The following is a 23,619-nucleotide window of genomic DNA, read 5'->3' on the forward strand; positions in this document are numbered from 1 at the left end:
TACTGGGCCTCTGGCGCTGCTTGTGCCACCCACATAAAAAGCCTTTCTAACCTGTCTCAGGCCTGCCACTGAGACTTGTGTTCACAGTTTAGTGCCACTTAGACTTTGCATTCAAAAATACTTGCCAATCCTTAAACTCCCCTTTTATTACACATGGGCCACCGCTGAGGTAGGCCCTTGGTAGCCCTATGGGCAGAGTAGTGACAAACAGTTTAATTAATTTTTCGCTGCTGTGAGGCCTACTCCTCTCATTAGCTAGCATTGGGAATTATCATATCTATTTTTTAGTGGTAATTGATTCAGAAAGGAGTGGCACTACCATGTTTGGTATGTTTAGAATAGTGGTGATAAATCCTTCTTACAGGTGTACTTGGAATTTACATTACTGTTTTAGAAATGCCAGTTTTAGAAAATGGGAATGTGCTTGTGACTCTTGTGCTTTGCAGCCTGACTCCAATTCACATGTGGGCTAGGGTGACAGCTACACTTGGCTGCAGAAAAGTTCCACTTTTGACAGGGTTATTCCCCACGTTTTGCTTGATGTCTGATGTGATTTTGATCTGTAAGTGAACCTGGTCCCTACTAACTAGGTTCCCAGTACCTGATCTTTTTCCCAAAACACAACCAGGATTGACTCAATTTCACCCCTGTATGTTCCTAGTAAATCGTACACCTGGTATCTAAGGCATGGGTACACATGTTGCCAACCCAGAAACCCCTCACCAAGACCATGCAAACTGCCACTGCAGGCTGTGTGTCTTGGTGCTGAGAAAACTGAAGAATCAACATGGAACACAGCCATGTATGCCTTGCCCCCATCTACTGCATGAGGTACAGTTAAGTCAATCCTACTGCAGGCATGACAGCCCTAAGGTAGGGTGCACTATTTCCCATGTGTGGACATATCTGGCTGAGCAGATATGACCCTACAATGTCAGGTGCATTTTTGGAAATTGTTAGTGCACAGGGAAGCCATAGAGAGTACATAGACTGAATACTTATCATTAAGTTTCCTAGCGCCATCTGCACCCTAAAATGTTTGGTACCAAATATCTCATCTTCATAAATCCTCACTGATGCCAGTGTTGGTTTTATTAAAAACATGTCTGCTGTCCACAAACCTACCACCACCAGACATGCTGATCACCTCATCACCTCATAGGGTGAGGGCCAGTGCTCTCATTGCACAGAGATAAAGCCTGCTCTGGGTGGAGGTGCTTCACACATTGGTACGCAAAGAGAAAGGAATAAGCTGCATACTGTATGCCCAAAGATTAGAGAGGTGATTATATTAAAAAAAACAATTCTGATAACATCTCAAAAACAAGCATTTCAGGAAGTTACAAAGCTTTTTCTAGATATTTAAACTTCTAGTCAACTTTTCTCTTTTAAACTGCCAATGGTCTGTATGGATAAGGGTATGTTTCATTTAAAATGAATTATTTGATATGAATTGCAGAGCGAAAGCATTAACTGCATGGTCTGCGAATGCAGTTACTGATTTGAACATCAGTGGCTGTTTTACCAATAAGGTGTACAAGCGTACTCTGCACTGTGGCGCAAACTTAAGTGTTTGTGCTGGGTGCAGACTGGGATAGTCTGCCCTATCGCAGTGAATGCACTGTTCAGAGTTCAGGTGCCATCTTATACCTCCTTTCTGAACAGAGAGATTAATGAAAGGCAAACTACCTGTCTGAAGGTGCTCGTATGGCTTTCACTCAAAATGACGACTCTGGCTCAAGAGGGCGGGGGGGGGCGTCAGGGATCTCCCTTTAATGTCTATGTTTGTAATATAGTGCAGGCATAACTGTAGAGTATTCCCTCATTTGCATTGAACTACAACCCCATGCAATTGAGGAAATGTTGTGACTATTTACAAGTGTTTTTCAAGTATTTTACTAGAGTTCTCACCTTTAACCGCAACTTTATTACTTTCTCTATTTTATGTCTACCTGTTTTGACCTCCGTTCTGCTGTTATTCTCCATCCCCTACCATCTGGACTGCTACTACACCATGCACCTTATTTTGATGTTGGCCAGAGTTGCCTCCGACCAACACCATCTTGGTGTATGAACTGCCCAACCATAGATCGGCGGTTTTTCACATCGAATTAGGATGCGACCGCACATGGTGTGATCACAGACTCCCATTTCTCTATGGGAGCTTGTGCAGCAGGGGGAAACCATCTGAAGCACAAGCTCAAATAGAGAAATGGGATTTTGTGTAAATTACTGCACCATGTGGCACAGGGCCACAACCGTAGTGCCAGGGAGGAAGGGCACCATCCTTAAGGGATTATGAGCAGTTTCTGATTGGCTGAGACTGGTTTGTTTGGCCGGCTTATGCACCGACTACCGACATTGTAATTCTGTCATCGAAATGTAAGCTCTCGGCTGGTTGGATGTTTTCGACCGACATCGAAATGAGTACCAATGTTTTTATTATTGGAGACTGGCTGGGGTGAGAAATGTAGTTGTTGGTTTAGTGGGGTATTAACCCTGCTCAAGCAACAGCCACGGTCCCTGTCAGGGTGAACCATTGAAGTTACTACATTAACCTGTGCTTACCATCTGGTAGCTTGGTACAAAGCATTCTAGCTTAACTCAGATGCAATGTGTGAAGTATTTATGCAGCACACAAAGATTAATAAAGTGAAAATGCAACACAAGAAAAATCCCACACCAATTTGACAAATAGAGTACATTTTAATAAATGATGTTACACCAAAATGTCTAAAATCCAACCAGTAGAAATGGAGTTATGAAAAACTACCACCTAAAAGATCAAAGACCCAACCGCGGACATCTAGTTCGAGTGTGAGTCACATACGGTAAGTGGATTGAGCCTACTTGGTGCTTATTTTTGGGCTTTGAGGAAGAACTTTCAGGAAAAAGTCACTGAGAAGGTAGAGGTTCAGCAGGGGAGTGTTGCAGGCGGTGTCCCAGAAGGAGGTGTCGGAAGCCGGTGGAAGAATTGCACTGAAGATTTTCAAGTTTGGAATTAGGGCCTGATTTAGATCTTGACAGACAGATTACTCCATCACAACAATGGTGGATATCCGGTCCACAGAAATATAAATCCCATAGTATATAATGGGATTCATATTTCGGCGGAAGTGATATCCGTCACTTCTGTGATGGAGTGACCCTTCTGCCAAGATCTGAATAAGGCCCTTAGTCTGTTTTTTGGAAGTCAAAATCTCCGTGGGACAAGCCTGGAGGCTGTAGCCAATGAAGGCTTCACAAGGCCTCATTAACTTTCTCCTAAGGCCGGCTGAACAGGATCTGCTGCTGTGGAGAAGACCAAAGTAGGAGCTGCCGCAAAGTCAGGCTGATCGGCGATGTACATTGGGCAGAGAGACAAGCAGGTTGATCCAGGGTCCTCTCGGTTTTGTGACCAGTTTTCAGCCAAAACTTTTGTATGTCCCAAGTTTTGGATTTTGGCTATCTTGGCACCTTTAGCACCACTCACAATGGTCCAGAATGGGGGAGGCACCATTTGGAGTGTTGAAAGCTCTTTCCCTCCATGAGGCTCTGATCAGGAGGCCAGCCAGCTAGTCATTGGAGTCAATCTGGTGGTTCTGGGTTCAGGCAGGGGAACAGTGTTCAAGCAGCACTGTAGGCATCTGAGGGCTCTAGACAGGCTTATGGGATCAGAGTAGTCCTTCCAAGTGCAGCAGAGCAGTCCTTTGACGTTCACAGTAAGTCCCTTCATGTGGCAGCCCTCTGAGAGTCCTTCCACTGGCCAAGAAAGTTAATTGAAACGTGGGTCTGAGGGTCCTATTTTCATACCTGATACCTTCTTTGAAGCATACGTTTCTAGAGACATCCTTTTGAAGTGCTTGAAGTTTCCTGAATCACATGCCTTAGGTCTAGGCTGGCTGCATAAACAATGCAGCGATAACAAGTCCTTATTGTGAAGGCATGGCACAACCTATTCAGTTGCATGTGGGGCTATGCTCAGCTCTACCTCTCATTCTCCCAGTGATGGCCTTTCAGCCACAACTAATCCCTGTACTGTGTGGCTGTCTGGGAGGAATAAACAAAGTCCATCTTCCGTCTACACACAGTTATGTGACCGAGCAACAGGCTGCAGGCATCAAATAGAAGAGAAAACGTGCAACTTTCTAAAAGTGTCTATTGTAATTTGGAGTAATCCAATTAAGATAATAAGGTTGGATTCAGTATCCTAATGATCAAAAATGGCACCCCTACACCCTAGATTTGTCACTATTCTGAGACCACAGAACTATTCTTTGTCTTTTTGTCCAGTGAAGGCTCCTTGTGAGAATCTCCCTTTACTTTCCACTTTCCGTTATCTTTGATACTGATTTATGGTGCATAGTAGCATATAAGTAACAACAGACAACCATAAACAATAAGAGTTCTGCAAAAGTAAGACTTTTTTCTGTAAATCTTTACATCAGACCATATAGTGTATTCATCATACAGTGTAATACAAACACAACAGAATAATGATAGTTTTAGGAAAAACTGTGCATAAAAAAATTCTTTAACATACAGTCAATTCAACATTATTTGAATTGACTTTTCTGCAAAAACATACATAAGTATCCAACATATTAATCACCCATTATGACATTTGTGAGAAAGTGTCCAACATAAACAATGAAGGTTTTACAGTCAATTAAACAGGCAATATATTATTCTCCCTCTGGGTTTTGGTCCCACAGGTACCATGTGGCCCTCCTTGGTTGGAGTTTATAAATCTATGAAACTTTTCTTGGTCACGGAGCTATACAAGTACTCTTGACCATTCCATATCACCCTTTTATTCTTTTGTCAGGATTTAGGTATCCTGACAACGTTTTAAGTACACCGACACATTTTAATCTTCTCATTGGGCCTGGGATTTCGGCTTAGGTCCATCTCAGGGCTGTGAGAGTACTTGTGTGGGATACTGTATAAAAGAAGGTGGAAGAAAGGGTTTTTAACAGTCCTGAAAAACCTTTTTTTTTTTTAAACAAAATGGCTTTAAGCTTCACATACCATTTTTGTCATTCCATGGAACTCCACCTTATATTTTAACAGGTTTGTTGATTAGGGGGAGGAGTGGTTTGCACTCAGTCTTCTTAGTGCCACGTGGAAAATATGGTTAGTTTACTGTGTGTACAAAAATGCACATGTAAAAACAATGGCGTTGGGGGTACAAAAGGGATCTAACGGGGTATCATGCTTTATTTTCCTAAAGCACCTTGGTAGGTGCATCTAAGATTTGAAACATTCCATTCTGTAGCGGCTTCGGATAAAATAAAGAGAGGAGAAAAGTCATACATGAGTTGGCGTGGGCAGTATAGAGAATGGGACACAAATTTTCAAATTACAGATCTGAAGGGTTTTTGGCTATATCCCTCTATAGTCCCCCGGGACACCAAGATAAGTTAAAATCCACTTTATTGTAGAAGCTAAAATTTCTGGGGGTATTTCAGGTAGTTTGGCATATTCTTTCTTGCAGTGCAAGTGTGCTCCAGATTTCGAGTTATACTTAAACATGACAATTAAACCCTTTGTAGATGAACTTAATGTAAAATTTACCTCAAGCTTCCTTTACATGTTCCTGGACTAAAAAGGAACACTCAACAAATATATGTCCGATGGGTTGTGAGGCAGCCGAGAATATCAAACATGTTTTATTCTTTTGTAAAGCTCACAAGAAGCAACTGTCATGATAGATTAAGCTTCTTTACAGGCTTATTGGCCTCAGGTATCGTCATACAGCTTTGAGGGTGTATAGGACCAACACCAGAAGCCCTATTGTGTTTTCAGTTGCTAGCTATCTGTCTGCAATATGGTTTATCAGGTCTAATGTCCAAACACAGAGGTGAACATTGATACTTCACACTTCCGTTTTTGCCAGCTTAATCGTATTCATAAGATTTTGGATTTTTTTTGTTTTTATCAAATTTTGTCTTATTACACATTTCTCATTAATCTTTTCTACTTTTTAATATCACTGTATGACTAATGCAATTGTTTGCTTGTATTATATTTGCCATGACCTTTTAGGCTTTATTGAGCCGAAATAAAGGAATATGAGACGATAAGAGTTACAAGCATACCTTGTTTGAATGTACCATCCATGCCACAGAGTCTGCGGGCAATGATTCTCTGTGGGTGGTGGCTCCCAGTCCAATGAATTAGAGGGCATGTGTGTAAATTATCTCAACACTGGTGGTGGGTAAATTTCAAGAAGTACCGCTCCACCAGCAGGTAGTCTATACCTTCTGCGATTCAAACCTCCGAATTCACTCACCGTGAAATCACTCCCATGTTGGTTACAAACGGAAGTATGTAGCACAGCTGCTGGAAAACATAGTTTTCCACAGTGCTCGTGTCCAATTGGATTGCTTGCTGTCCTTGTGTGCATCCCTGGTGTACACATACTCATGGGCTCCCAAATGCATTCTTAATGTGTGAAGAAAGTTCCTATTTAATATAGCTCATTTAGACCATTCACTTAGGATGCATACTTAGCCTTTGTGCTTCAAGTACCTTGAACTCCGACCACAGAGGGCCACATGGTACCTGTAGGACCAAAACCCAGATAGAGAATAATATATCCCCAGTATAACTCTATTAGTTATGTCGGGCACTTTCTCACAAATTTCATATTGTGTAATTATATCTGCTGGGCACTTACGTATGTTTTGCAGACAACAAGTCAATCCATGTATTGTTAAGTAATGTTGAATAGGATGCATGTTAAAGTATGTTATATGTTTTTCTAGAAGTATCATCATTGTGTTTTTTTGTCTTATAGTGTATAATGATTACACTACATGGTCAGATGTAAAGAACTACAGCCATTTTTTTTACTTTTGCAGAACTCTTTTTGTTTAAGATTGTCTGCTTTTACATGTATGCCAGTATGCACCATGAAAGATATACATGCATTGATTATATCAGTATCAAAAATATCAAACAGTGAGCAGTAGCAGGGAGAATCTCACAAAGAAACAAGGAGCCTTTACTGGCCAAGGAAACACAGAATAGTTACGTGGTCTCAGAATAGTGAAAAATCTATGGTGCAGGGGGTTCCAATTTTTAACATTACCTTTCTAAAAGTGGCATTTTGAAAATTGTGAGTTACAATTTGAGTCTACCACAAAGATGTTTTTACATTACCATTTCTCAGACACATATATGTAATTTTCACCTGCTCCCAATAAAAAGTTAGCACTTGTTAAATGCAATAAGGCCCCCAAATGTTATCCAGTAGTGAATAATGAATTTGTGAGTTTTTCTGTTCCAGGATTTGTAAAACTCAAAAGTGCATGTCCACCCTTTTAATTAGAATGCACCACGCCCTTTGGCTACATAGGGCATATGTTAGGGGTGAATTTTAATTAATAAAAAAGGAGCTTAAGGCTTGTTAAGAAGCTTATTTTTCAATTGGCAGATTAAAACTACATTTAGGCTGTAATGTCAGATCTAGGATACGTTTTAAGGGGCTACTTATGTTTGTGGTAGTAAAAGTGATGCAGGCCCACTATAAGTATTTAATTTACATGCCCTGGGTATATAGTATACCACTTCACTAGGGAATTATCAGTAAACTAAATTTGCTAATCAGGTGTAAGTCAATTTTACCATGTTTTAGGTAGTTAGCAGAAGTGCTTTATCATTGGTGAATCCTAATGTAAGCAGAAACAATTTTAGTGAAATAGGAGGGTGCAGGCAAATTGTTTGGGGGAATACTACCTTAAATCTGACAGGTATAACAGTCAGTCCTTAGTTGGTGGTCAAAAGACTTCTGAATACACCCCATCCTACAGCCAGCTTGCAAAATATAGCTCCACTACACCTCTCCTCACAGGAATTAGGTCTCAGCATTGAGGTGAATATTGGTTAGGGCAATGATTTCTTCCTGCTTTTTCTTTCCTGTTTAGGCCTGTTTCAGGGTCAGCTACGGTCTTGGGTCAGAACACCTACCCTTTTCAACTTCCTCATAAACATTGATATAAACCATCTCTTCTTCTGTAACCTAAATCAACGTAGTGATGTCCTAAATCTTGTAATCCTTAACAAAATGTGCATCACTCGGTTGCACTATCATCACAACAGGGTGGATCTCGTAGACCAGTGCATGCGTGGTGTCTGTTGTTTCATTAACCAGCCACTCCAGTGTGTACTCCTCTGACCACATTCTGTGGATGGTTGAATTCTTATTCCTATGAGTTTTTCCACCACTGCTTCTAAGGCGACTCCTCAGAGCATAGAGCTTAGCCAGACAGATACTGCTTATTTTAATGTGGTGTCCCTCTTCTACTCTGAGATATAGCCCTAAGACCCCATTGCCTGGCTGGTCAGAATAATCAGTCATACGTGCTTCTTCTCTGCCACTTCTTTGTTTCCTTAGAGAATTTTGCTGGTTGCATAATTGCTATTTATTTGTCATCCCTGCCTAGACTCCACAGACTATTTACTGTCATTGATTGTAAAATAGAGGTTCCAATAAGTTGCATCATGCCAAATAGGGCTGGACTACTCGGAAAATAATACAGCTTGCTGTTTATTGTTTGCTCCTTTGTTTCTTTAAGGTAGTCCCATCAGAGCATAGACTATGGAGAATTGTATAAAGATTCCTATTGTTCCATGCGAAATATCCATATGAAGTACTAGGACTAGTTGTATAATGTGTTTGTATTTGTGCCGCAGCTACCCATAGAGATCACAATCATGAATCTATAGCGCTCCATGGAGCAGCATGCTGCCCATCAACAATTCAGCTGTAACCTTGTCAAGGGTATGAAATGAGCTGCTATTTAAATGAAACTCAATACTACAAGTATCCTTTTCCATATAGCATTGCACTGTTGTTACTTCTTCCAACAACTAGCCCCTCAACAGCCTTCAATTAACTGTTGAGTTGCTGGGTAAGTTCAGGGTGTGGAATATAAAGTAAACAGTGACGCTGTAACAGGATATCTGCACTGGTGCAAATACCACTGCAGACCCATTTTTTTCATAACTGAATTATGACGCTTTTTCATTTGAAATTGTAGAATAATCCATAACCATTGTTAAACATGTGGAACCCACTTGTAGTTGTTTTAAGACTTTTTGACACATAAACAGAGAAATGCGAGCAGCCCTTTGTTAAAAGAAATTAGCACATTTTTCTTCTAATTAATGAAAAATAGAACACATTGTTTCGACTTAGCCATAGTCTTTGACACTTTTGAATAAAATGCTGCGCATTTTATACACTTCTTATCAAAAACAACAAAACGAAAGTGGAATTAAATGGTACCACTTTTACTCTGGTGTTATTAAACGCTCAGCTATAACTGTGTGCAAGCACTCTCCATGCGATTTTCTTTAAGAGCAAAGATGCTGCTGTAGAGCCCCGGGTCTGTAGGACCCCTATTTGCCTATCCACTTTCTCATTCTTCTGCTCCCTTCTTTACCCCAGAAACCAAGAGTTATAAAGGCCGTGCCATGTTTAGCAAGTGGCAAGCTTGGGGTAGCAGCTAACAATCCTGACTATCCTTTGCCGATGACTTTCTCCCTTCTGATGCTGGTCGCTGTAATGTTTTTAACAGAATGAACCAGAAACTGCAACGATTTTCACCTTTTTTTAGGTAGCTAAAATTATCAGCATTATATCAAACTCATTTGTAAGGAATGCAAAGCAAACATACCCTTGACAACTGTAAAAGGTCTTAGGAATCAGTTGCTATATATGCATGATTTACTCTTTTGAAGAGTATTTGTAAATAAATTGCAAAATCTGATACCATGGAAAGAAAGACTATTAATATGTACTAGAAAGTGCAATTATGAGAGTAAAAAGTCTTTAATTACTGAATGCATTATTAATGGGCCCGGTAATCCTTGTCGTTTTTCAAAGACTTTAATAAACAAGATGAAACAGAAAAGATTAATGGCAGTGAAATGATCTCACATGGGCCCTGACATCTTGAGATGATGAGTACGGATTATGGGTGATGGTTTTACATTTCTCTTTACACCCGATGACAAAGAAATGTCTTCAGAAAAGTAATTAAAACATTTGGAGAGAAGGACTGAAGGGCGTGCATGAGTCATACAACCTTGCAGGGACAATGAAATCCCATAAATTAGAAAATGAAATCGCTGTGGCTGATGAAATGTTACAGAGTAAGTGGCTTTTGTATGTTTCAGACAGTTCAAAGCCATAAACTGCTTACACAAATGTCTAAATGACTCCTGCACCTTGTCAAATAGCAATTTTTTCTTCCTGGAGCAAACGACTTAAGGCGCTGAAGGTGACTCCGGCAATTTACTGTGTTGAGGCGGTAGTGTTATGTTTCCTAAAAGCATCTTCAGATCTCCTTTGAAATTCATGTCATGGAGGCCAATGTCACAACAAGCACAGGGACACTGAGTGTTTTCATAAGTAAAAACAAAAGCCCGGTAACTTCAATTGAGATAGAACTTTACAATAGATTTTCAGTAGGGCTAAATCTTTAATACACTATATCAACACGTTTGCAGTGAGTGTGAGTCCCCAAACTCAGTCAGAGTCTTAGAGAACACATAGAGGGCATTTTCCATTAAAATGTTTTTTTAAAATAAACAAAGCAGAATTCAGTTCATGAATAAACATCACATAATAAAACGTAGCTCTCATAAAAAAATTGCTCTGTATTTTATGATTCAATAAGAATTCTTAAATCAGCTCAATGTAACTAGTAATTAGGCTTGCACTTTATTTTTATTCAGTGAGCGTAAGCTTGTGTAGACCTTGATTACTGTACTACTGTAGCTTATGTATAAGAACTTGTCTCCTTGCATGGTCTCCCTCCATGTTTTGGACTGTTGCTGTTAGTTTTTAAAATGTGCACACTGGAGTACTGCTGTTCAGTCCCCAGTGTATGTGCTCTGACCCCTGAAACATGGTCAAATTTGCTAACTTCAAATTGGTATATTAAACTTCCAGTAAGGCCAGTGTATGGTGAAAGTAATACACCAATGAGCTAGAAAAGTTAAAAGTCACCTATGAACTGCAGCTCCATGTTGTGCCACCCACTAGGCTCACAAACGAAACGTACCTTCAGGACCACCTGTGTAGTTGTACACATCAGTTTTTAAACCTGCAGTCCAACATGTCAGTATCACTATTTGTATCAGGGAAGAATCCTAGTTTTAAAATAAGTCACCTCTAAGTAGACCACAAGATAAGATGCATAGTTTTTAAAAGTGGTACAGGCAAAATGTAATGTTGGCATTTAACTACAGTGACTAGCCCTCAAAAGCTATTTTTACTGTGAAGGGGTGATGGAGCAAAGTTCTGCACGAAAAGTGACTTGCTTGGACTCAACCCTCTCAAAATGAACTGTAATACACTAATAAACATGATTCGTCTTAATAACAATGCAAAACACGACATTTCTAGTAAACTATGGAAGCTTGCATATGTGCTTTTACTAATCGTAACTCGAATGGATTAAAATAGCCGCAGCAACGTGGGAACTTTTCTGCACATGCGTCTGTAACACTCACGTGACATGACGTACTTACTACTTTGCTTCTGTACACTAGAACTAAAGATGGCTGCTCTATGTTCTCATGCGCTAATGCTTGCATTGCTGCTTTTACTAAATTGGTTGTTCTGCATAATCACTAATGCTATAGTCAAAATAAAGTAATGGGAATAGAGAAGAGATAAGTGGTATACAGTGCATTCATTTATAACATTTTCGAAAACTGTTTCTCTTTGACTTTGCTATTAGCTTGTGTTCTGACCAATCGAGTATAATGATGTTCCATCTTGGGTCCTGAAACTGGGCATGCGCCGAATTCACCAGAGTCTACAAGCCATGGCATTGAATTCCTGCCAACTCCTGACTTGCTAGAAGTTGTTCTTGAGAACTCAACCTCCTGAACTTTCAAGAGGATGTTAAATTATACATTGTATTACTATTGGAACATTCATTGCTGGGTGGAATAAAAGTGCATGGGAAAATAAAATATTGGGCGGGAACATTGATCTGAATATTGAAGAGCATGACCTTATAACTGGTATGGTGTGATGACCTCTCCTTGTCTTTTGACCAATCAAATTGAGGTAATTCACACATTTGCAACATTGGGGGGAGGTACACTGCCCTGGAAAATGGTATATCTAAGGTAGATTTAGCTAGTTAGATTGTCTAACTTGTCTGAATAGCAAACCTGTCACTGACCCAATGCACTCAATAGGCGATCGGGAGCAGAGGTGCTGGCGGAGCACTCTGTCAGAAAATTTGATAACCAAATCGGGATTCTGGGAAGGAGTTTGATAACCCAATCGGGGTTCCTGAGGGAGAAGATTCACTAACCCAATCGGGGTCCGACTGATAGGTGCAGAGAGGGTTGTGACGCTGGCGTTGCACTTTAGCTGTGGGTGCCGGTCCTGACCTGCCGTGGTCCTGTCCTGATCCAATTTGGTCTGTACTTATCCTGATTCTGGTCTGCACCTGTTCTATCCTGTTGGCACCTGCATTATTGGGGGTCCTGTCCTTTATTCCAGCCTGTGGCCAGGGTTGTTCTTAACACCGTTCTAGGTAAATATAAAGTGGGGTGGATATGTCATTGCGCTGTTTTCCTCTTCTTACCCTTCCTATGTTTCAATGCTTAAAGAAAGTTTCATAATATTTTCACATCATCTTGCTTTGATTTTATTCTTATTTGATCAAGCTCTGATTAATTTAGTATGAACATTGGCATATATAGAAATTTTTTAGATAAAGCATTTAAATCTTTCTCAAGTCTGTGGTTATTTTATGAGTGCAAATGATTATCTACTACCCATTTTCTTGCTAACTCCCTTGATCCCTTAGGACTCCAGGTACCGGTGACTAGGATTGGTAAGTCAAGGTATAGGTCCTAAAAGTAAATATTACTGGCTTAAGCATAGGTTTACCTGTTTCAAAGTGGGTATGTTTTATGGGCCAGGTGAGTATGGTAAAATCCTGAGCAGGTGAACCCGCGCTCTATCAGTATTTTTAGTAGCAGTTAGATGGTTTGGGTTTAGTTAAGATAGGTAGTTAGTCGTGTATTTTTTTATTTTGAAATTACATTGATTTTATGTATTAACCAAAACCTGTATGTATTGTTCTATGTTTGTTTTGGAATCCCCGAGGGCAGAATAGCGGGTGGTAAATGGAAGCCACTTTGCATTGAGGTCACTTGCCTAAGGAAGTAAGTGTATGGTTAGGTAAAACTGGAAGCACTGATTAGGGAATTTTGTGTATAAATGTGTGAATAAATGATAGCAAAGTAGTTCGCTGGTGAAACTTTGGCCTTATATCACCTAGAAAGGGTAAGCCCGAGGGAGTAACAGGTACTCTAATGCTTGTATGAAGAATAGGCGGAAGGGATCTACTCACAGTGTATGAAGAGTAAGCGGAAGGGATTTACTCGAAGTAAAAGAAATCATCTTTCCTTTGAATTTAGTCACTTAGGCACAACGGCGAATGTTTTTACGTTGGTAATTAATGGATATTGTATTTGAAAGTGAAAAGAAATAAGTTCTCGTATTACCTTACAAAGAAGAGAGTCAGTTGCGGAGCTGCGCTGACGTCACTCAGAGCCGCGCTGTTATTGGTTAAGACAGCGGGTGTGTAGCTGAGGTAATAATTGTAAAGGAGGGGTGAGTGCAGGAGCATGAGAACTTGTCTCACGAGAAAAGCTGCGCAATCATTGGTCAAAAGTAATTTGAATTCAAATCACTGATTGGTTCTCAAAAATAATACCGCGCTGGTATTGGTAAAACATTTAGTAAACAATTGAGTGTAGCTGCATAATAAAATTATTGGTGTAAAGTATATGTGGCATTTAGACCCAACAGTTATTGGAAATAGACCCGATAGGAGGTACTTAGGTTTTGCGTACGAGCACTACATAAGGGGAAGACCTCATATCATGTACCGAGGAGAGAGGAAAATGTCGCTATTTAAAAAGATTAAGAATTTCTTTAAAAAGGACAAAACAATCAAAACTAGAGAGGGGTTATTATTCCTCCACCAAATCCCCAAGCATCATACAAGATGGTAGAAAGGGGCTATGACACCTGTGTGTGGTTAGAGAATTGGACAGAATACACAAAAGATGATGGTGTTTTGGCATTTCCAGAACATGGTACGTTTAATGGTAGAGTTTTGTACAATTTGAGAACACGCATGAATGAATTAGATCCTAGGCCTAGATTAACTCAATATGAAGCATTAGAAAAATGGGAGACTGAGGCTTTCGAGCGAGATAGACCCAGAAGCGACAGAAATTTGAGTCAATTTTATCCCAGATTTCCAAAAGAGACAAGAGATAAACCAATGAAGAAATGGAGACAGTCTATGTTGGTAGAAGGATTATATCCTGTAAGGACTTTAGAGGAAGCATCAGGAAGCACATGCACAGAGAAAATGAAAAATGTAATGACTTGCGGTGAGTCAGATGATGACTACTTGGAGGATTTGTTAATGAAAAGTCCGCCACCTTACCATGAAGAAGCAAATAGAGTTCACCCTAGCGCCCCGTTCTTAAAACCACCTTTGGTTCCGCAAGTAGTGCATGAAACCTTGTTAGAAAAAGTGTTACAGGAAAGGGAACGAGAAGCCATAAATAAACAGAGAAGTAAATTAATTCAGAAAATTTCACAGTTAAATATGAGTCCTGAAGCCTTGACCATTCCGGTAACCATAGGTCCCGTTGTTCCATTATATGGAGAAAAACAGTCCTGTCCTAAACCTCCCTTTTTGACTACACCTCTAGTGCAACCTAGAAAAGAACCCTTGATAATTGATGATCAAGCAAGTGAATGCGAGTCAGTGATTTCCCCGATGGATCTACCTATAAGGGAACCGGTGGATGATTCAATCAGGAAAAACACTCCTGGAAGTTCTAGAGAGGTACGGATGGAAACATCCTCAGGTACAAGAAGTGCTACTGTAGTATCCCCAGAAGAAATAGGGAGATGGTCCAGAGAAATAGAAATACCAAAATCTCAGCCGAAGGTATTGGATATTTTTAAATTAAGAATTGAATTAGAAGAAATGATGGCTGGAAATGTGAGATTAGACAGGTTAAACACTCTCAATGAGGACGAATTGTTGTTTATATGTCGCAGTATCACTCGCAGTACTAAAACAGTTCATGAAAAGTTAATGAGTCTGGCTTCTGAAATGGGAATTGATATTGGAAAATCGAAAGTCTTACAGAAACTTTACCGAACTGAATTTTCTGAAAAAGATTTAGAGAACATGAATGTCTCAGGACGTAAAGTGCAGATCAAGGAGTTACTACCATTATTGCAGAAGTGGGGTGATTTAGACAAATGAAAAGCTAGATGGGCAACGAAAAAGGAGGAAGCCCAAGCGAAAAATACTGCAAAGTAATATTTATGAAAAAAAACAGAAAAAGTGGAAAGGTTGTGCCCGATAAGAGAGAAGTACCAGGAGGAGGATATCTGCATGTCCCATGGTCGAGACAGGATATTTTGTCATTTATGAGCGATTTCCCAAAACTCAGAGAGTAACCTGTAGAGTGGTACAGGCAGGTTGAAATATTTGTAAAAGTCTCAAAAGTGCTGCTAAAAGATTTAGATGGGTTATTTGACATTGTTGTTACTGTGGATCTATGGACAGAATGTAAGATAGCAGTTGATTGGCTTAATGATAAGTACCCTAGAGACCCAAAGACAGGAGCCCCATCAGATGAGGTTATTAAAAAATATAATCAAGTAATAGTGTACTTGAAAGGAAAGGTACCCCCACAGAAAACTGACTGGACAAGAATAGACAGAACTACCCAAAATAAAGATTAATCAGTACATGCATATTATGAACGCCTTTTACAGGTATTCAAGCAGTACCGTGGGTTGGAAAGTATAGACACGAAAGACATGACACATTTTATTTATCGATTTGTGTCAGGGTTAAAGTAAGAAATTTCAAAAATGATTAAAGATCATAAAATCTGCTGGCCGGCCAAGCCAATAGATGAAATACTTAAGTATACTAAATATTGTGGGGATGAAATTGACAATAAACGAAAGAATCTAGAAGAAAAGGTTATGTGGGCACAATTAAAATTAGCAGAGCAACAGGAACTCCAGTTAAACCGATTGAAAAATAATCAGAATCAAGGAGATGGAAATGGGGGTAAACCAAGACGTAGAATGAACAGAGAGGAGGCCAAGAAAAATTTCCTTGTCATAGGTTCAGAAAAATGGGGCGTTGGATGAACGAGTGTAAAGCTGTATTGAACAACCCTATACAAAATGATAATTTGAATCCACAGACGCAGTATGGTGTGTCAAGGAAGCCTCAGCAACAGGTAATACAGAACCAGTTACCACTTGCACCTATGCCAGACTATGGGAGCCAAGCAAATTACAAGGTGGATACCACAAATTGGGAGGGAAGTAGAAGGAGAGACGCAGTGACATCACAATTTCTTATGAGTGACACATTTTGTGAGGAAGACAGTTACTGACGGTGCCTGAGAGGGTAGGACGAGGAGTGTGTGCTTGGCGTATCCTTGCCACTAGATCAGTCAGATCCATACATTGAGGGAAAAGTTGAGGGAAATGATGTTACCTTTTTGTTGGATACTGGCGCTACCTGTTCTACTGTAAGAACAGCAGACGTTCCAAAGCTACCCCTCCCGGGAGAAGCGATCCAAGTTGTGGGCATTTCTAATAAACAAATTAGTACCCCTGTTACAGAACCAATAGAGATCAGAAAAGGCAATTTTAAATAAATGCACAAATTTGTGGTGTGCTACCTATTAGGTAGGGACTTACTATGCAAAATGAAGTGCACAATCATTTGCACCCCAAATGGTGTTGAAATACAAACCCCAGATAAAGATGGAGCTTATAAATTGATGTTGGCCAAACAATAAACAGAAATTAAAAAGATGCTAGTAGAAGACTTCCCTAAAGAATTACAGCATAGGGTGAATGCTGAAGTGTGGGATTTCACTGGGAAAGATGTAGGATTAATGGCAAATGTTGACCCAGTAAAGGTGACAGTGAAAGAAGGTGCAGTTTACCCAAATATTCGACAATACAAAATGAGCCCAGAAATAATAGCAGGTGTTGCAGCGAAAATAAAGCGTTTGGTTGAGCAAGGCATTTTGCAAGAAATAATGAGCAGTCCATGTAATTCACCCATAATTGTCATAAAGAAACCGAGTGGGTAATATAGAATCGTACAAGACCTTCGCATAATTAATAAAATTGTCGTCCCATGTTGTCCAGTTGTGCCAAATCCTGCAGTGATTCTGTATCAGATACTGTGGGGTGCCGGATGGTTCACGGTAATAGATCTGTGCCCTGCACTTTTCTTCATACCATTACATCCTGATAGCAAATATCTTTTCTCGTTCAAATTCGACGACCATGTCTACGTTTGGAACCGTGTCCATCAGGGGTACACAGAGAGTCCATCAATTTTCAATCAGATATTGAAAAAATGTCTTGAATCTCTAGTTTTGCCCGGACAGTATGTCCTGGTGCAATATATAGAGGACCTGTTGGTGGCGTCTAAGACTCTAAATGACTGTGCTGTTGATACTATTGCATTGTTGAATTATTTCGCGGAAGGAGGACATAAAGGGTCACCTGAAAAGTTGCAATTCTTCACCACATCCATAAAGTATCTGGGGCACCAGATAGAAAGAGGTGTTAGAAGGGTTACCTCTGAAAGAATCAAAATAATCAGAAACATGAATCTACCTCAGACACTGAAAGAAATCAGAATGTTTCTTGGGGTTGTAGGTTACTGCAGGCAGTGGATTGTGGGATTTGCACTCCTAGCGAAATCTCTGATACAGATGACAACGAAAAGAGCAAAAGACCCAGTAGAGTGGGATGATGAAAGCATGACTGCCTTCTTGAAGCTGTGAGACTGTCTTTGTTCACCTCCAGCCTTAGGGATGCCTGATTATTCAAAAGAATTTGCATTATTATGTGATGCATGCGACAATTGTGCGTTATCTGTTCTGACCCAAACTCATGGTTTAATGAGACATTATGTGGCATATTTTTCATACACACTAGATCCAGTGGCATCTGCGTTGCCAGGATGTCTGAAAGCAGTAGCTGCAACCTGCATGGGTCTTGAGCAAAGTGAATCCATCATTATGGGACATTCTGTAACTGTGTATGTTCCACACTCAGTGGTGATTCTGTTAACCAGAACACGTACGCAGTATTCGACTCCTAGTAGGCTGACTAAGTATGAGCCAATTCTTCTAGGTGCAGGAAATGTGACCATTGCCAGATGTACTGTCTTAAATCCAGCGACACTGTTACCTGATTCACACTTCACAGAAGTGAAAGCGGAAGTCGAGCATGATTGCATCGACCTCAGAGAATATAGTACAAAGTCCCGACCAGACATAGGAGAAGAGCCATTGTTGACCTTGAATATGAGCTGTTCGTGGATGGCTCTTGCATGAGACATGAGGAAGGAGGATTAAGTGCTGCTTATGCTGTGTGTACTCTGTGGCGTCCAGTGGAAGCATCCTATTTACCTGGAGTCAAGTTTGCACAAGTAACCAAATTAGTTGCATTGACAAGAGCCTGCAAATTTGGGAAAATGTTTACGTAACCATATACACTGACAGTCAGTATGGTTACGGGGTTGTGCATGACTTTGGCCAACTTTGGATGCAAAGCGAGTTTCTGACTTCTTCGGGTACTCCTATTAAGAATGGACATTATGTAAAATGTAAATGTAAATGTAATTTGCACTTGTATAGCGCCTATCACCCAGGGGTCTCTAAGCGCTGTACGAATACTGCTGTGGAACCCTTCCTGGCCTGTTCCTGTGAGGTGTCCACTCCTGTGCACCCCCAAGGGGAAGCCAGGCATCCTAGCGTTGTTAGGGTCGCTGTGGAGATTAAGCAAGCTATTGCCCTGAGTTGCAGAGTGGAACCCATGATTAAAGTAGGCACCGAGGCGAGAATTATCGGGTCCGAGAACATTGAGCCCAAGACCCTGCCGCGACGGGGATTGAACCCGTCCCGGGTCAGACCTCTGCCTCAGGGTCTGCCGCTCTAATCGGTGAGCCACAGTTCTCCACAACAAAACTTACTAGAAGCAATTCAATTGCCAAAAGAAGTGGCCGCGGTCAAGTGTGCTGCTCACCAATCTGGAAATGACAAAGTCACAGCAGGTAACCGATATGCTGACCAACTAGCCCAGCATTGTGCCACACATAAGATGGCAATAAATAAGAAAATTGATGCACATGGAAACAGCTGCCAACTCAAGATCAACAATACCCAGTTCAAACCTGTTCCAGTTACGCTGGGTCTTCCCTATCCCTGACTTTATTTAACCTATTCATGGTTCATGGAACCACTCACCGATTTGCTACAAGCATCTAACGTGCAATTCCACATGTACGCAGATGATACCCAACTTTACCTAAAGATCCACTCCCTTGAAGACATTCAATTGCTCAATTCAACGCTTAAGAACACCCAGACATGGCTGGCAGAGAACCATCTCAAACTGAACGCTCTAAAAACGGAATTGCTCCTAATTGCTCCACCGGCCAAAGCCCCCACATTAAATGAATGGGTCAAACATTTTACTGCGCTCAATGTTCAACCAACCATTGTCCACTCATCAAAATCATTGGGTATAACACTTGACTGCAACATAAATATGCAGAAACACATTAGCATCGCCACTAAGGGAGCTAATTTCCAGATAAATACACTGTGGAAGCTGAAACCCTTCCTGCCCATCAATGACTTCAAGATGGCAGTTCAAGGTCTAGTTATCCCACGGGTTGAATACGGAAGTGTCTATCTTTGCAGCCTCCCCAAAGCTACTACAGCCCCCTAAGAGCTTCCATTAATGCTGCAGCGAGACTCATCACTGGCTCAAAAAGAAGGTCCCAAATCTCCCCAGACCTTAAATCATTGAACTGGCTACCATTTGAAGCCAGAATTAATCTGAAAAAAGCATGCATGACGCATAAGGCCTTACATCACAATACACCCATCTATCTCACAAAGAAAATGACAATATATGGTGGCATGAGATCCACTCGAAGTGCAGATAACCTAATACTAAAGCCACAAAGATTCAACAAGCAGAAAACCCATAAGCGATCCTTCTCAGGAATGGCGACTAGGATATAGAATGCACTACCCCCAGAAACAAGATTGAACCCTTCCACTGCATCATTCAAAAAGGAAGTAAAAGCGATTCTTATGACTAAATTCACCTGAACACAGACTAAGGATATTTGGTGATTGATCGTACCCACTCCTTATGCCCGATTCTGACAAGGGTCCAAATTGTCAACCCAATCATGGTATTTGACAGTGGCACGACGCACCCGGACTCAAATGCTTTCGAACCTTATTGCTTTGCTTTATGTCGCTCAAGTTGTTATGTATTTGTTCTACCAGCTTTCTTGTCCTATGCAATTTTTCTCATCTACTGTAAAGTGCTCTGATATCCGCAAGGATATTGTTTGCGCTCTATAAAGCTTTCAAATTAATAATAAATAAATAAATACACTTATGCTGCTTGAAAGAGTGACAACATGGGAAGAAGTGAGAGATTTGCAAAATGAGGCAGAAATGAAGGAAAAGGAAGAGAAGGGCTGAGGATGGTGGTATTGTTTACCTTAATGGGAGACCTGTGTTACCTGATTATATGCTTGCTTCTTTGGCTAGGATATATCATGGAAGTACACACGTAGGTAGAGACACGATGATTAGACAGTTCAGACAGAGTTGGTTCAATGCGAGGTTCAGGAATGTAGCAGAGAGTCTTTGCCAGAGGTGTATAATATGCCAACCAATGAATCCTGGTAAGAGAACTGTAGTATTGCCAGGAAAGATTGGAAAGGCAGAATGTCCCTTCATACGACTCCAGATTGATTTCATCCAAATACCCCCTTGCCGAGGACTAAAGTACTTCCTAGTCATTGTCTGGCTATTTTCAAAATGGGTGGAAGCATACCCTACAAGCAGAAATGATAGCATCACTGCAGCTAAGTTACTATTAAGGGAACTCATACCACATTTCGGTTTTCCAGTAACTATTGAAACAGACAGAGGGTCTCATTTTAATAATGAAATAAATTGTCTGATCAGTGAAGCATTCCAAATTGAGAAAGAATTAAACTGTGCATACTGCCAGATGCTTCTGGAGTGGTAGAACAACTGAATGGCACAAGCAAGGCACAATTGGGAAAGATGTATGAATCTACCTGATTGGAGTGGTCTAATGCTTTAGCTCTTATTCTGATGCGACTCTGAAGCATTCCAGACAGAAACACAGGCTTGAGTCCCCATGAAATACTCATTTGGAAGAGCAATGAGGCAGGCATGGGTACCAGGACACAAGCTCATAAATATATCTGATGATTTAGTGCTCCAGTACTACAAAGAACGGCCTGACCAAGTGCGTTCTATCTCTCACCAGGTTGGAGAAGACGCTGTCGCCAGACAATCACCTCCAGCACATGACCTGAATCCAGGTGACTGGGTAGTGTAAAAGAACATACTCGAGAATCTTGCCTAGCACCAAGGTGGGGAAAGCCACATCAAATAATATTGGTTACTATCACAGCTGTAAAGTGCAGGGGAATTACAAACTGGATCCACGCAAGTTACACCAAAAGGGTGACAGAACTTGATGACGTAGGAGCTGAAGGTTGTGCAGCTGGAGGGTCTCAAGAAGTTGATCTCAAAGTAGTTGATGAGGAACAACAAAGTACCAGTCAGGATGAATGGATTCCAGTAGTCGACATACCTGTAGAATATGTGAGTACCAGAAGTCAAACCTATCTAGATAGACAGAGTGATAGTAAGGATGAGTCAGGAATAGAAGAATGTACTCAGATTACAGAAATCCAAGTCAAAAGTAATTCGGAGGGGGACCAGATAAGGAAAGATTAGTGTATTCAGACATTTGAAACTCCAGCCAGTACTCCAGAGTCTGAGGAGGGAAAGATAGGTATTAGGGTGAAAGCTCAGGCAGAAGACAATCAAGAAATCCAAAGACCTGAGCAGGATCAGATAGGGGTAACAAAACGTGTTCAGGAAGAAGAAGGCGAACAAAGTCAAAGTCAAAGTCAAGTACAGCAAACTCCTGTAGGCTAGACTAGTATCCAGGCAGAAGAAATTAAAATAAGACCTGGACCAAGTCAGATAGAGAGGAATTCAGAAGTTGACAGAGAAAAAATAGTGTCACAAGTGAACAAAAATAAAAGAGCATCTGAAGAAAGTCAAAGCACAGTGTCAGCTAAAAGACACAGAAAGGGAAATAAGTGGCCTGGTTTTGTCAGAAGCCTGACATTTTACCCTAAAACAATAAATGAAGAACCAGAGCAAGTAACTAAAATATCAAGCCAAGCTGGACCATCCACAGAACAACCCAGAAGGAGAAGTCCACGTCTAAAAAGACTGAATAACAAGTACAAAGGACCTGAGTGGAAATACGTCATACTTGAAGATTTCAAAAATCTAGAACTGAGTGATGACAAACTGATTGTTGATCAGACTGACGAGGAAGTGAGACCAACTCGAGAAAAAATACAGGATAAAGTCTGTGAAAAGTTACAAAGAGGGGATAAAATCTCCTTAGACAAAAGTGGCTGATTATAATGTTAACGGAAGACCGAAAAGAAATTGCTTAAAGACATGTTGTAGAATATGCACTTGTAGTATAGTATTAGTGGTCATAGTATGGTTTGGGTTGGCATTAGCTATACCTTATCTAATGAGCAAAGAAATGCAGAATAACACTAATATATCTGAACAAGTAGATTCACCTAAAACAATAGATACACGTACACATGAGAAAGCAGTTAGTCTTAAGCAACCTGGAGTAGATTTAGAAGCACAAGATGAGGGAGACTTGCATTATGGAAGAGCTAGAAATAGAACTAAGCTATGGAAATTAGTGATTGTTAAGTTTGCATGAAGTTGTCCACATCAGTAGATGAAGGGGTCACTTACCATCATTTACCTCTGACCTATGGTATTTCATGTAGCATTTTAGCTAGTCTGTTTTATAGAACTGGAAAATTACTATATTATTATTCTAATTTTGATGTAATCTTTTCTGAGGTTTCTTTACGTAGAAATTGTAATCGTATTTCTAGTATTAGAGACTCTACACACTTTATGGGAGATTATTTCCTAACAGTAGGATCAATAGATATTGCTAAGGCTCATAAAGAAAATCTAACATGTATATTACAAGAGAAAGAAAAGATGTTTTTAGATTTAGTCAAGAAAAGGAGACAGGATTTCCATAGAAAAGCCACTGATCATAAGCGAAAGATTCCTAAATGGGCTGAAAATAAAGAGTTTACCTCTAATGGCAAGACTCAAGCTGCTATGTTGCTGGATTTCGAAAAGAAGGGGAAACTCTGTCTCCAAAGAGAGAAAACAAATTATTATAACAATATATTCATTGGTTCCAGTGAATATGAACACAATTTCAAAGTTATTGGGGGTTGGTGTTTCAAAGATGGAACCAAACCAGTTTATCCTGGAATTTATAACATTTGTGGGAACAAAGCCTATTTTAAATTACCTGATCATTGGTACGGAAGTTGCTATTTTGGAATAGTATTCCCAAAGGTGTAC

This window comes from Lissotriton helveticus, chromosome 3_2, assembly GCF_964261635.1.
Source record: "Lissotriton helveticus chromosome 3_2, aLisHel1.1, whole genome shotgun sequence".
NCBI lineage: Eukaryota > Metazoa > Chordata > Amphibia > Caudata > Salamandridae > Lissotriton > Lissotriton helveticus.